The 14,743-nt window shown below is 27.6% G+C and overlaps 1 long non-coding RNA gene across 1 annotated transcript; it reads left to right on the plus strand.

The window, feature by feature from the left end:
• The first annotated feature begins 367 nt into the window (after window positions 1–367).
• Window positions 368–3,069, plus strand: LOC126904355 (uncharacterized). Its single transcript, XR_007703730.1, has 6 exons — window positions 368–727; window positions 925–1,142; window positions 1,262–1,359; window positions 1,423–1,527; window positions 1,752–2,551; window positions 2,876–3,069. It is a non-coding gene; the product is annotated as an uncharacterized LOC126904355 (long non-coding RNA).
• The last annotated feature ends 11,674 nt before the right edge of the window (window positions 3,070–14,743 follow it).

The following is a 14,743-nucleotide window of genomic DNA, read 5'->3' on the forward strand; positions in this document are numbered from 1 at the left end:
AATAAATATAATTTGTTCAATGATGTATTGTTTAAAAAAAGGTTTATTAAGTTAACCTAATAATATTTCATGTGTTTAAATATCTAATGATTAAAACTTAGCATAATGTTACAATTAATTAACCATAAGTACCTATTTTTAATGGTTGTAAAAAATTATCATAGCCTAGCTTAATATCAAATAATAAATAAATAAATTGACGTCAACAATGGACGTATAAATAGAAAAACATTTCTTTCGCTTTCATTTCGAGGAACGCAATGTACATGTATAGGTACATCGCGTTCCTTTTAGATTATATATATAATCTAAAATTAAATTATTGAAGGCAATAAATAAATATATACTAATTTCGTAGAAATACATGTTGTGACTTGGAACGCACGTGCGTTTAACTGATAACGAATAATTTTGTTCTAAAAAAACAATCATTAGCCATACCACCCTCCAGCTATGCGTAGCTATTTTAAGCGGATCATTCGCATATTGTGTAAGACTTACCTCCGAACTTTCTTACGAAATAGACCATGGCTTGGTGTGTTGTTAATTTTATGAACGATAATTCAGTGGAAGATTTTCCCGACTTTTGGTTTAATCACAAAACTGGAACGTGTGCCTGCCAACTAACCGCTTAAATAACAGTCAGTTATTGAAAAAAGGAGAATATCTAATAGAAAAAAATTTTAATATTTCAAAGCCAGAGTTTTCTCTAGTTGTGAACACATCGGTAAGTATTTTCAATAATAGTAATATTATTATATTATATTATGTGAGCGTAGATGATGTGGGAGATGTGATAAGGGTAGCCGACTCCAAGTAGTTGGGATTAAGGCGAGGAATAATAATAATAATAATAATAATAATAATATTATTATTCCCTTATGCATTATTGTTTGTTAACTACATAGTTATTATTCATTTTAGTGATCTAATTTGATTTAGTTAATTTTTTGGATGCAAGAGATAAATGTAGGCTTGCTGAAGATACATCTGATTTAGATGGATTGTCATCTAAACGAAAAAAGTAAAAAAAAAATTTAATTCTAATCGGTCTGAGAGGTCTACTCCTAATTCATCACCTGAACTTGCTGATCTAAAAATTGAAAGTGATTGTCCTTTATTTTCTTCTGAATCTGATGACGGTAATTATTTAGCTTGTAGTAATTAATTTAACAACTGATTATTTTTTGTTTATTTTATGTAAAACCGCCAAAACTAAATGGTTCAAAATTTCTTTTACTTTCTAATATGTTTTTTTTAGCTAATTCACCAAATCGGTATAATTTTTCACCTCCCAATAAAAGATTAGTCACATCAAAAATATCATGCACCTCATATTCTAAAAATTTGAAAACATAAGTATGGCTCATAATATTTTAATAAGTTTTTGAATTAGATAACTAATTAAAATTTTGTTTTTAGCTGAATCTTCAAAAAAACGCTATCATTTACAATCTAATAATAATTTTTCTGTATCACCATCAGCATTATCATACAGCTCAAAATCTACAAAATCTAAGAAAATAAGTATGACTCTTAATATTTTAATTTTTTTTTAATTAGATCACTAATTAAATATTTTTTTATTGTTGATTCTCCAAAAAGATGCAATTATTTACAAATCAAAAATAATTTTATTGAATCACCATCTAAAATAATATACATTTTTATTGTTTCTAAAACCAAAATAATGCTCTTTATATTTGAACTTAATTTTAAATCAGAAATCTTTTTAATGAATTTTTTTTTAGATGATTCACCACGAAGTTGCAATTATTTATGTGCTAAAAAATGTTTAATTTTTCTACCATATATAGAAAATAATTGTTCAAGTAGCCCAAGAGATAATTTTTGTTGTATCTTAAGAAATTTTAATTCTGTTTGAACTAAAAAAATTTATAGATGGCACTTTATCTACTCAAAAACTTGTTTAATCACAGCTCATCAGAAATTGACCAATTAAATAAGTAAAACATGAGACCCTTGAGCTTAGAGTGCTGAAATTGAGGTTTGGGTGCTATAACACAATCTATTGCTCTTGTAGTTTAAACACTGAGCATACCTATTTGATTTTGGAATAAGACAGTTATATTCTTTTTTTTTGGGAGCACTCTTGGCTAAAGAGGTTTTGATATAATTTCTTGAACATCAATTGTATTACTGTCAATTTATTTTTACTAGTTACTTTTTATTTAAGTAGATTTATACATTTTTTAAAATTTAGATTATTTATTTTATTCAATGACATATTATATATTTTTAATATTTAATATATGTAAGTATATTTTTTTGTGTAAGAGTAGCTTTTCAAAGTAAAATGTTTAAAACCCAACTTTTCATTAAATATGAAATTAAATCAATAAATGAAAAATTGGACATTTTGTTACAAAATTTTGAAAGGTTAGAAAATTTGAAGGTACTTACCATTTCAGAAAATAGTTCCACAACTGATTATTCAGCTATGAATTATATCTTCCCTATTGAATTGGAGACTGATTTAGAAAGTGTGAATGAGCAAATTTTATCAGATTCTGCTTACCAAAAAAAACTGGTATAGTTAATTAGTTATGTTCAAATTATTAATCTTCAATAACATGTAAATAATTAAAGAGCTTTATAAAATAATAGAAATACACATTATACTGATACTTCTGACTGCAAATGTTTTTTTCATATTAATTTTTGAAATCGGGATTGAGTATTAAGTGTTATTAATAAGATGTGCTTAAGAAGTACTCTGATGATTAATTATTGAATAATAATAATTATTAACTTAATAATTTCATTTTTTCTGTAAATTAATATGATTGAATAGTTTTTCTAAAAAAATTAATTTTTTAAAAAGTTAATTTATTGATAATTTGTTACATACTAGATTAAAGAACTTTCATTATTGGGTAGAGGTAATGTAAGAAAAATATTAAAACGGATAATGACTAAACTATTCAGTGATTAAGTATTGCAGCATTACTAATATGTTGGTAGAGGTATAAAAGGGAAAAAAAATTTTAGCCAGTTACCAATTTTTAAGGTTGTATTTGGTAAGCAATAACTTGTCTGACTTTTTAATAAAATATTTTAACAGTTTTCTTTATTCTAGAATAATGATCAAAATTGTTATTATTTATTATGATATTATTTTAAGTAAAACAATTTTTTTTTTTTTTTTGAACTAGTATGCTAATTTTATTCTAGACTATTGTTAAAATTCCAAAATATGAAAATTGTCTATAAGAGGTTGAAGACAAAATGAAAATATATTTAACTTAAGCGTCTTTTAGGTTGAAGAGATCACATAAAAAAAATTAGGTATGTATTCTGATATATGTAGGTGTAATTTATTACGCCTACATAATGTTAAGATTGCAAGGTTATATAAATAAGAACTTTTGGTTCACAAACCATTTATACAACGTTATTTAAACGTTTATTTAATGTCTGATATTGATTAATATCAAATATTAATGTTATATTAATATTGCACATTACTTTTGTTACGTTAATTTAACATTACAATAATATTTTTATGTTATCTGGGATTCCAGACGTAGAAATGAAAATGTTGCAATAATTAAAGTTATGTAATATTAAACAGTATGTAAATGATATAACGAAACTTTCAGTATTTTCAACGAAATTTTAAAATGAACAAAAAAAATTGGATTTTTTTTAATACTCAAACTATTCTTTTTAAATTTATGAAAGATTCATTTTAAATTTAAACAAATATAAATATGTATAATAAATCCAAAAAATAAATAAAATTTAATGGTTTTAAAAAAATCATTTTTTTGATATATTTAGTTACTACAGCAAAAAATACACAATTACAATACTATACGAATAGTTTATTTTAAATTTTAATAATTTGACAATTTAGAATAAAAAAAAAATTATCTTCTACATAATTAATTTAATTGTTTTCTTTTTTTGTAACATTCAGTTTAAATTCCTCCACAAGAAACCATTAATCTATAAAGAAGTCTATTTTCAACATGAACCATAATTATAATGAAACAATTCTTTGAGTAAAATTTCAATCATGTTCTTATTGTTTCGGAAAATGTGAATATTTCAAACATTGCTGGTAAATTAAGACAATCGGAATACATTTTATTAATAAGGGCTCGGACTATATGTGCCCAGATCGATTGGCGAAACTACTTACCAGACTTAGGAGTGTTGAGGCAGGCTCCTGCAGCCAATCACGGGGTTGGTACTGTGACAGCAGGGAGTGGTGGTGACCAAGACACTTACGCCGGTGAAATAACCGAGAGGTCATTGGCAACGGACTGTTAGACTGTTGATGATAGGATCGGATTTGTATGCAACACTGAATTCTCAATCAATTTTTTTCTTCGAAGACTTTCAAGAAGAAAATCAACTTTAACATTAGTCATAGTGATAGTTATAATGATAGGAATAATAGATTTAGTTACTATAATAGCAATAATAGATTTAGTTATAACAGTAGAAATAAGAAAACTCAAATATTTTATCCATCAAATAAACTTCTACCAGACAATAACAAAGGAATCACAAAATTGCCGGATACAGAACTAGAAGTCCATCACATTGATTCGACTTTTCAATTGAAGTCATTGGAAGTCAAAGAAATACATTTTAAAGTAACGATTATTGTTATGCTGATTAATAAGTCCAATAAACTTTATTTTTTTTTTTACACAGAGTTCTCATCCCGATAAAATTAATACAAAACAAGTGCCACCGTATAATGTACTAAAAAAATATTGGGATAAACGGTACAGACTCTTCAATAAATATGATCGAGGCATACAATTGGACGCCGAAAGTTTCTATTCGGTCTGTCCGGAGATATTAAGTTATCACATTGCCCAACGTTGCAAGGGCAAAGTAGCAATGGACCCATTTTGTGGAGCTGGTGGGAACATAATTCAATTAGCCAGGTTCTACACCAAAGGTAAACACGATTACAACTATTTTATTTTTTTATCCAATAATAAACACAATAAATTAAGTAGTCATTTATCAACCCAACCGTTTACTGATTTTTTTTTTTTTATTCCAACTTCGTAGTTAATTATAATATTGATGTGCATATCTAATTTTGATTTTTCAGTCATAGCGATCAACAAAGATCCCGAAAATATTAAAATTGCTATACACAATTCTAAAATTTACGGTGTGGAGCAACACATTTATTTATTGTGGGAGATTTTTTTAAATTGGCTAATCAATTTAAAGCGAATGTTATTGTCACATCGCCCCCTTGGGGCGGACCTGATTATTCAAAAAAAGAAAACTACACCCTAAGGAACATGTGTCAAGATCAGGGGCATGACGGTTTCGACATCTTTGGATTAGCTCGAAAAATTGCCCCAAATATTGTACTCCATTTGCCAAAAAATATATATCTTGCAGAAGTATGTTCGTTCACACACCATGTTTTTTTTTTTTACTGAATTCTGTATTTTTAAGTTACTGCATCAGGGGATTCGGATGCCCCAGTGCCGGCGGTTGGTGGGGGGCGTACCCACCAGGTGTCGACATCAATCGAATACGCGTCAAATGCAGGAGTGTTGAGGCAGGCTCCTGCAGCCAACCACGGGGTTGGTACTGCGACTGCAGGAAGTGGTGGTGACCAAGCCACTTCCGCCGGTGAAATAGCCGGGAGGTCATTGGCAACGGACTGTTTGGAGATCGGAACGGATTTGTATGCGGCTACCCCTCCAGAAAGGTCGGCAACAACACTGACTTTTCAGTCAACAAAAACTTTTTTTTCTTCAAAGACTTACAAGAAGAAAATCAATCTTAGTATTAGTCATAGTGATAGGAATAATAGATTTAGTTACTATAATAGCAATCATAGATTTAGTTATAACAGTAGAAATAGGAAAACTCAAAAATTTTACCCATCAAATAATATCACCAACAAACTTCATCCAGACAATAATAAAGGAATGACTACGTTCAACACTACTCAATGGAAAATTAATGATGACTTCGAAAATAATGAAAATGAAACATTGAATACAATAATTTTCGAAAATAGTAATCGTAATTCGACTTTTCAATTCAAATCAATGGAAGTCAAAGATATACATTTTAAAGTAACGATTATTGAACATGTGTCAAGATCAGGGGCATGACGGTTTCGACATCTTTGGATTAGCTCGAAAAATTGCCCCAAATATTGTACTCCATTTGCCAAAAAATATATATCTTGCAGAAGTATGTTCGTTCACACACCATGTTTTTTTTTTTTACTGAATTCTGTATTTTTAAGTTACTGCATCAGGGGATTCGGATGCCCCAGTGCCGGCGGTTGGTGGGGGGCGTACCCACCAGGTGTCGACATCAATCGAATACGCGTCAAATGCAGGAGTGTTGAGGCAGGCTCCTGCAGCCAACCACGGGGTTGGTACTGCGACTGCAGGAAGTGGTGGTGACCAAGCCACTTCCGCCGGTGAAATAGCCGGGAGGTCATTGGCAACGGACTGTTTGGAGATCGGAACGGATTTGTATGCGGCTACCCCTCCAGAAAGGTCGGCAACAACACTGACTTTTCAGTCAACAAAAACTTTTTTTTCTTCAAAGACTTACAAGAAGAAAATCAATCTTAGTATTAGTCATAGTGATAGGAATAATAGATTTAGTTACTATAATAGCAATCATAGATTTAGTTATAACAGTAGAAATAGGAAAACTCAAAAATTTTACCCATCAAATAATATCACCAACAAACTTCATCCAGACAATAATAAAGGAATGACTACGTTCAACACTACTCAATGGAAAATTAATGATGACTTCGAAAATAATGAAAATGAAACATTGAATACAATAATTTTCGAAAATAGTAATCGTAATTCGACTTTTCAATTCAAATCAATGGAAGTCAAAGATATACATTTTAAAGTAACGATTATTGAACATGTGTCAAGATCAGGGGCATGACGGTTTCGACATCTTTGGATTAGCTCGAAAAATTGCCCCAAATATTGTACTCCATTTGCCAAAAAATATATATCTTGCAGAAGTATGTTCGTTGACAAATCTTGTTTATTTTTTACTGAATTTTGTATTTTTATTTTTTAGTGCCAGTCTTTAGCCAACAGCTTTAATGATAAACTACAAATTGAAAAAAATTTCATGAATAATAAACTGGATTCGATTTCGTCATTTTTTGGAGATTTTTATTGATAAGACGCCAGTTATATTTTTTTAAATTTTATTCATTTTTTATTTAACCAATAGTAGTTCTCTACTATCTTTTATCTTATTTTTATTTTCTTATTGTAATTTTATATTTTTTAGTCATAATGCTTTTTTTTATTGTAGTTTAATTTAGTTAATAAATTTTGTATAATCCGAAAAAATATTTTTTTTCATTTTGTTCTTTAGTCAATAAGGTTATTTTTGCTTTATGCACTTTAAAATATTATTTTATACCGATATATGATGTGTCATGAATTAAAAATTTACATTTTACTGTTAACCTCAACAATTTTAAAGGAGAATTCACTTTAGTAATTTAAAAGTATTTACGTTTTTTTAATTTTTTTTTATCCTATTTTTATTTTCTTATTGTAATGTTATCCTTTTTAATTATAATTTTTTTTTTATTGCTTTTTTATTTAATTAATTTATTTTGTATATTCCGACTATATGATTTTTTTCCTAATTCCAATTAATTATTTTAAACTTTGTGTTTTGCCATTTTACCTTCAGGCTGTTTAAATCGTCATTATTGAAACGGGAATGGGTCACCTGAGGGATGACAGCTAACTATACATCTAATAAGTAAACGAGAGTAGACAATAATTAAATAACAAATAACCATATGTATAAATTCCTCAGAGAGTATCTTAAATTTAAGGGGTAACGGGGAGCCCTTAAATACCAGTGGCCAGCGAAGTGGCATAAAACAAATAGTTAATCTCAATTAAAACAAACAATAAATAACATTGAAATAATATAAACTCAGCTGAATAGATGAAGTTGTTGATAATGATGAGTGGACTGTATGAGATCTTGTGGTAATGGTGTTGATCATCTGAGTATGTCGAGTCTGAGCGTAAATCCAGGTACGTAACGGCAGATGAGAACAGACCGCGAAAAAGCGACTACTGCAATGAAGATATTTAGTTATGGTCAGATCCCAATCACTAGTGGCATGCAAGAGGAGCACGTAGACTTTGAGCACAAGGGTGCAATAAACAAATAAAAAAATAGCGGAGTACAATGGCCGAACAACTTTCCATTCAAGCGAAGGCGCTAGCTACAAAAAATTATGACGCAAAAAAACAATTGTCTGACTGACTTACGGCAATGAACTGTACACGGATGACAATTGACACGGAGGTCAACGATTTGTCGTGCTGGTTGGGCAAAGGGGTGAGTAAAGCAAGACGTTGGGGATCAGCTGTCACAAGATATAATATAATCAACGATGTTTATAACAAATGGTCTACTAAATCATTGCTAAAGGCATTCTGTACCAAACACTTTGTCTATCCACCTTTGTATGAGACTTTTAAAGGTCCATTTTTCTGTGATTCGCACTTATTCAGAATAATGAAGGTAAGTTTGCTATGCTTATTTATAAACGACTATTTATCGCTTAGTGATCAAAACTATAATAAGGTATTTGATATGATAGATAATAGTTCACGTATAACTGTTATAACTAAAAAAATATGAAGAAATTGGTGAATTAATCCAAATGCAAAGTGAAATCCTATTTCTTTATTTATATTCTGATTATAATATAAAGATATATATTTATTAGAGTAATTCAATTTAGTATGAAATTAATAATCAATAACATAATATTGTAATTTTTATTGAAAAATTATAATGTATTTATTTTTAGATTTTTTCTATGTCCTATTTTTTTAGATTATTATTAATTATTAAAAAACAAGTATAAATTGACAAAAAAAGCTATCAATAGCAAAAAAAAATGTATTTTCTTTTAATTATTATTGATTTTGATTTTTAATATGTTTATAATAATCTGTAGAAAATATTCATTCAAATTTAATTTTTGCCAATTTTTTTGGTTCTTTAGAGTTGATTTTAACAAAAGTTTATAGTAAAACCAATGTGATCTTTTTATTAGATTAACTTGCAAGTTTGATATTGACATCATTGAATAAAAAAATTTATGAGAATTTAAAAAATGGTATTCTTAAGATAATATGCATTCAGGAAATTTTGTAATTGCTATTTTTAGTGCTTCACTTATTGATTTAAAATAAATAAAAACACTAATTTATATAACAGAAAAAATATAGACGGTTTATTGTTTAAAACACTAAGAAAATTTATATAAAACTTATATTAATGCACTACGTGTACTTAAATATTTAACCGATTAACTGACGACTGGCTAACTAATTGATTGACGTCGCGCCGTTTTGTATCGTGTTGTGTTCAAGAAGATTCTCTTACGGAGCGATCGAGATCATTCGCGCATATATGCATTTTGTGTTGCCTATCCGCCGCGAAGATTCTCGATCATTCCATAGTCACTATACTATTTACAGTAAATTTATGAGAATAATTCAAAATTTCGTAAAATCATTTGTTTTGCATTTTTATTGTAATAAATCATTTAAATATAAATTATAGTAATCATTTCTATATAACTCTTGGTGTTTAATAATATTCTATATGCTCTATATGTTGTAAGCAATCGTTAAAATTTAAAATAAAATATACATGTAGCGTGTTCTATAAATAACACAATTGCTTCAATATAGAGTTATAATACAGTATGTCAGTACATATATATATATATATATTCTATTATTGATGTTATTTTGATAAAGCAATGGGTGTTCCTATACAATTCGCATGCACTTATTATTTTTGGATTTTTAGATATCAAGTTTTAATTAAAGGTGTTTTAATTTAATCAGTAAGCCAGTAGTTGAGGAGAAGGTGCGCGCCCCCTGCCCCCCCTGGATGCGCCATTGCATTCAATGCAACCTCAGTACGGAGACGTAAAACTACCGAGAATTTTAGATCTGCTCGTAAACATGGGTTATTAGATTCTTCATCAACCCAACAATTGTCAAACGAATGTTTTCTTTTTCCATCTCATAAATAATAAGTTGAATTTTTTTAATAAATTGTGCGATTAGTAATAATTACTGTACTTAATAATAATACTTAAATAACAAAATAAAATATTAAAAATTGGCTTCTAAGTTATAAATGTTTTTATAAGATTTCTTAAAATTACGAAAATTGGTCATGACGTTTAGAAAAGATGTAATATTTACTATGCTTATAAATAATAAAATAATTTTTCTTAACGTTATTTAAACTATTCGAAGTCGATTGTTTACAATCAGGTATAGTAACATATTGCAAAGGTTTATTCATATTAGGGTTTACAACATTTCTTACAGTTACATTTAATTATCCTGGCCGGAATTCTTCTATACAATATAATTATATTTAAATAAAATCTTGCTTGATTAAATTTTGTGTTTAAAAACAATTTTGAAAATATTTAACTTACTATGTAACAGTTTCTGGTGTCTTTTTAAGTTGCTCTTTCTCGAAAAATACTTTGAACATACTTCACAATTAAATCGCTCATCAGTATAAATTTTCATATGCAGCATACGACTGCTTATAGTTGCAAATGTTTTACCACAAGTATTACAATGATGCATTTTTTTTACCGATTTTGTAAACTACAAAAAATAAAAAACAACAAACAACATACATGTGAAACTAATATAAGCGTGTTAAAAAAAATGTAATAGCGAATACAAATTTCATTTAACTGTAGATTATTTAAAATGTATATACTGATTCAAGTACAATTAATAACAAGCGTTAACTAAACGGGGCAAGAACAATAGTGACACTCGTACAAAATGTTAAATGCCTTATCGGGTCATTCTTACCTATAAATGTTTGTCCCTTTCCACGTCTTTTTAATATCCTCAATTAAAGAAAACCCAGCACAGTGGTGACGTGGGATAGTTGAATCAAGTATAACGATATCTGACAGTGATTAAAATCACTATAAAAAAAAAAACGCTTCGATGCAAATCTTTAGATAGTGTTTAATTTTAAAAAATTGGTGGATTATTCCAAAAGCTACATGATCTGCTAGTTCATTATTAATATCCTAATTAAGATAAAGTATGTCGAATGAAAAAGGGATTATTAAAAAATTTTTATTTCTTATAAAAAAATAATGTTGATCCATACACTTTTAAATATGTCATAGCATTATAAAGTTAAAAATGTAAAAAATAAAATCTAGAATTTTCACATAATAATAGCATTTGGTAGCCATTTTCACCGTGAAGATAAAATAAAGTCCGAAATTTTTTTTTCGCATAATAAAGTAGATTACATTAACTTTAATTTAAGATATAAATAAAAGTGTCAGACTTTCCGGAACAGTTTCAAAATTTAAGTTGAAAAAGTAAATTTTTTGTGAAAAAGTTGTCATTTTAAATCCCCCCCTGTGGGCAGGTTAAGTGTCAGATTTACAAAAAAATATACCAAATGATAGGTAAAGACATCATCGCATCTATAAAAAAAAAATTATATTGATCCATACATCTTTCAAAAAGTTATAGCATTATAAAGTTAAAAATATAAAAAAGAATTTTTTTACAAAAATCGTATTTTTTTTATAAACTTTGATGTCTGTTTTCACCATGAAGATAAAATAAAGTCCGAAATTTTTTTTTACCATAATAAAGTATATTACATTAGCTTTAATTTAAGATATATATAAAAGTGTCAGACCTTCCGGAACACTTTCAAAAGTTAAGTTGAAAAAGTTCTACTTTCTATATGCATTTTTTATATTTGAAGCCCCCCCATATATAGGGAAATAGTCTGATTTAAAAAAAAAGTATATCCAATGAAAGATGTATATAAATACTACTTCTCATGAAAAAATTGTATTGATCCATACATTTTTTAAAAAGTTATAGCACTTTAAAGTAAAAAATGTAAATTATAAAATCGAAAATTTTCACACAAAAATAGCATTCGGTAGCCGTTTTCACCATGAAGACAAGTCCAGAGGTCAAATTTTTTTTTTTCAAATTAAAGTACATTACATTAGCTTTAATTTAAGATATATATAAAAGTGTCAGACCTTCCGGAACATTTTCAAAAGTTAAGTTGAAAAAGTTAATTTTTTGTGAAAAAGTTGTCATTTTAAATCCCCCCCTGTGGGCAGGTTAAGTGTCAGATTTACAAAAAAAATATACCAAATGATAGGTAAAGACATCAAGCATCTATATAAAAAAAAATTATATTGATATGTTCATTTTTGAAAAAGTTACGACATTTTTAAGTAAAAAAAATTGAAAAAATTTCGAAAATTAGCGATTTTTAAATTCGTAATTTTTTTGGAGGTTTCCCCCATTTACGGGGAACGAGGGAATTTTTTTCAATTTTTAAGGGTAATGTCTTCGACTAGATACGATTTGTGATCTTTTGACGTATCATTGAAAGAAATCGGTTCGGTGAGAGCTGAGAAAAAGTGGTAACAGACACAAAAAAAAAAAAAAACATCTTAGTAAAACCAATACCTTCTCAGCTTCGCATCGAAGCTAAAAGATCATATTACACTATAAATATTTCCATAATAAAGTAATCGAAAACAGGAATTTTTGTAAGCGAACAATATGGGCAGTGTTACATCTAATTTTCTTTAAATTTCAAAAAAATCCTCCCAAATTTAATTTCTGTGTACGCAACTGTTATAGTATTATAACTTAGTGTATTATGTTAATTACTTAAATTTAAGATACTAAAAGTAATTAATGAAAGTTTAAGCAAACAACATTTTTTTTTCTCTTTTTACAATTTTTTCTTTTGTACTAGAGGATTTTCTCGAATGACAGATATAACACCAAACTCATTCAAAACACATTTCTTTAACTTAATAATATATTCGAAATCATATCATAGTTAAAATAATTAACTAATCTCATGTGATCATAATCTTTTATGTCTCGAGTACAGAGCATATGAATTATTATCAACGATATGGAAATTACAGAAATAGTTTACCTCTATAAAATAAATAATTATTTGTATATTTTTTGGTGTACCATTTCTCTACTTCATCATTTCGGTAATTAAATTCCATTGAAATAACTATAAAAAGAAACTAAAATGTCTTTAAATAAAATAATGTTACATTCTACCAATTTTAGTTTTATAACATTAGAATCATCAAATACTCTGTAATCATCGCCAATTCTACGATTTACCTACACATTTTTAATGGATGTTTAGTTAAGTCACTTAATTTTAAAATTGATGTATATTGAATTAATTCATTATAGCTGTAAAATGTCTTACAACAATTACCATTATGGATTTTATAATATTATAATTTCATAATCTTACACAAATCATTCGGTAAGTTCACAACACACTGTAGTACAGTTAAATGGATATATATAATTTTTTAAATTAATTTAATTATTTAAATTTTGAATAATTTTAGTATGACATTTCTTTTAACATATAATTTTTACTTTTGAATAAAAGGGGTTTCTCAAATGACTGATTTAATTGATTAATGCATACAAATTAAATCATTTAATCCAAAAGTCATGATCGTTAAATAATAAAAACGCATTAAACTTACAGGATTTATATTGTCTACAAATATTGTTGTTATACATTTACACCACATGTATAGTATTTAGGAAGTGATGTTAAAAAAGTTTTGAATACATTAAGAATTTTAAGTTCTAATGGAAATTTTTATAAATTATAAATAAATAAAATAAATAATAATATCTTCTGTAGAAAAAATATTTTATTTTAACTTATATTAATGTAATTAAAATTTTAATTTAAACAAATTTTTCCACTAAATGAAAATGTCTATACGTTCCAGACTACATACGAGAATATATCATTATATCATTACATCAATATATCATTCATAACATTTTAAAAATCTAAACGTCAAATTCTTTTATAAGATAAAAGACAAAACGAAAATTTAAGTATTTTTAAGTGGACAAAATGAATTGTACTTAAAAATGCTTTTTTCAATACTCAAACTATTCTTATTAAATTTACGAAAGATTCCTTTGAAATTTCAACAATTAAAAAAATGAATAATAAAATAAATAAAAAATAAAATTGTATGGTTTAAATAATGATAGTTTTTATCATATCTGGAGTTACTACGGTAAAATATACATAATTACAATACTATAGGAATAGTTTATTTTTATTTTTAATAATATGACTTAAATTAAGAATAACAAAAAAAATATCTTCAACATAATTAATTTAATTGTTTTTCTTTTTTTTTTGTAACATTCAGTTTACATTCTTCCGCAATAAACCGTTATTCTATAAAGAAGTCCATTTTCAAACTGAAATATAATTAAGATGAAACAATTTTTTAAGTAAAATTTCAATCAAGTACTTATAGTCTTGGGAAATGTGAATATTTCAAACAATGCTGGTAAATTAAGACAATCACAATACATTTTATTAATAAAGGGTCGGACTTTATGTTTGGCGAAAATACTTACCGGACATTGGAAACAGGACACATTGGATTTTCGGATGACACATTGAATAAACTACCCGTTGAGCTGCGCTACAGTGTCGGTGTGATCGGGCTCCTCTACGGGGCTACGAAACGTCGGCACGAGCGCAGTTTTCCTAGCTCGGGGAATCGGGCGCGTCCTCAGGTTGCGGATGGAGGAACGGCCAGCAGATATGCAGGTCA

The sequence above is a fragment of the Daktulosphaira vitifoliae genome, unplaced genomic scaffold (assembly GCF_025091365.1).
Source record: "Daktulosphaira vitifoliae isolate Bord-2020 unplaced genomic scaffold, ASM2509136v1 Scaffold_4, whole genome shotgun sequence".
Classification (NCBI taxonomy): Eukaryota; Metazoa; Arthropoda; class Insecta; order Hemiptera; family Phylloxeridae; genus Daktulosphaira; species Daktulosphaira vitifoliae.